We start from the raw sequence: 2100 nt of genomic DNA, 5'->3' as shown, positions 1-2100 counted from the left end.
GAGTGCAATGATGATGGTATGGTAGAAATAACAGTGTAGTGAAGAAGAGGGTATAGTGAAGATATTATTTAGTGAAAATATACTAGTAATGAAGATACACGTTAGTGAATATGAGGTTGTAGTGAACTTAACCTTATTGACCTGATCCCCCAAATCTCCAAAGTACGTTCAAGGACGGATCCAAAACCGACCGAAAAGGCTATTTCTCTGTGTATTGTTAGTGGTGGTGGTGTGTGTAGGTTGTGTGTAATCATCTATTTGCACTGTATTAGGGGAGTTTTACACTCGTGGGGTCCCGTGTAAGTACGTTGTTTGTGTGAGGGGTAAAATCTAAAGCCTTTCTTGAAACCAGCTTATTCAAGATAAGGTCGTATGAAGATGGGGTTGTAGTGAAGATTATAATAAGCCTTGCATAGTGAAGATAAAGGTATTACGGAGAGGAGATGTAGTGAAGAAGAATATATTAAACACAAAAGGAATCAAGCGAAGTGCAGGGTCGGCCTACTAGCTTGAACTTACATTTCAGGTCAAAGGCATTCGAGTACATAGTATTCGAATAATTATTTCCGTATCAGGGGCGATCATAGGCTAGCGGTAGCTCTCCCGCCCGTTGCACAGGGGTCCCGGGTTCGATCCTGGCTGTTGGAGGTTTGTGTTTCATGAGAGTGCTCGTTCATATGCACTTAGTTCGTATATATATATATATATATATATATATATATATATATATATATATATATATATATATATATATATATATATATATATATATATATACACACACTTACACACACACACACGTATATATATATATATATATATATATATATATATATATATATATATATATATATATATATATATATATATATATATATATATATATATATATATATATATAAATGTATATATATATATATTCCTATGAGTCCACGGAGAAAATGAAACACGATAAGTTCCCAAGTGGACTTTCGTGTAATAATGGCAAGCAAGTATGAAAGATAGAGTATGAAAGACAAAGATAGTGGACAAGTGTTATGTATTCTGTGTCCCTGATAACCATTTGATCTGACTCAATCAGATAAGGTCGAAAACGCCAGTAGTGAAGATGTACAAAGGATAATTGAACGGTGTACGTACGTACGTAGTGTGAGTATCTTGACTGATAGAAAGTACTGAAAGCGGCAGGAAGTAGCGAGATATTGTATTGTGCTTCGTACAAGACTGGCGGGCGACTCCGTCCTTCGTGCTGTGCCACACACAGTCTGGTGATTGTCGGGATGTGTAGCCATAATGTTTGATCTTATGACCATTAGTGATGCATCATGTGATGTTTACTATCACAACATCGGCTTCTTCCTCCTCCTCCAGGAGAGTGGCAATCAGGTGGCGGTTATTGTGGTAGCCCGGCACATGCAACTGTAAGATTTCAAGCAACGTTCAGAAAATGGGACACATTATAAAGAGTTCCATAATTTCTCTAATTCTTCCCCAAATTCATGTGGACCTGCAACACTGAAAATGTTGAAATACCGCTGGTGCAGAGGGAGGGAGAGGCAGGCCTGGGATGAGAGTGAGGCTTTGTAGGAGAGAAAAGCTCGGGATGAGAGAGGCTGAACACAAGATGTTTGGCTGGAGAGTGAGGCTTTGAAGGAGAGAGAGGCTTAGGATGAGGGTTGGGTTGTACCAGAGAGAGAGGCTTGGGATGAGGGTTGGGTTGTACCAGAGAGAGAGGCTTGGGATGAGGGTTGGGTTGTACCAGAGAGAGAGGCTTGGGATGAGGGTTGGGTTGTACCAGAGAGAGAGGCTTGGGATGAGGGAGTCTGAACATGAGATAGGTTTGTGAGGAAAGTGAGGATTTGAAAGAGAGAGAGAGACTTTATGTGAAAAAGGAAGGACAGGCGGAGGAGGCTTGGGATGAGAGTCAGGCAGGACAGGAGAGAGAGGCTTGGGACGAGAGTCAGGCAGGACAGGAGAGAGAGGTTTGGGACGAGAGTCAGGCTGGACAGGAGAGAGAGGCTTGGGACGAGAGGTAGAGAAGTGAACCTTCATAACTTATCCTTCAATAAAATAGGGTTGTCTTGCTCCACTCAGTTGGAA

The sequence above is a fragment of the Panulirus ornatus genome, chromosome 58 (genome assembly GCF_036320965.1).
Source record: "Panulirus ornatus isolate Po-2019 chromosome 58, ASM3632096v1, whole genome shotgun sequence".
Taxonomy (NCBI): Eukaryota; Metazoa; Arthropoda; class Malacostraca; order Decapoda; family Palinuridae; genus Panulirus; species Panulirus ornatus.
The sequence above is the reverse complement of the archived record's forward strand: the minus strand, read 5'-3'. Positions refer to the sequence as shown.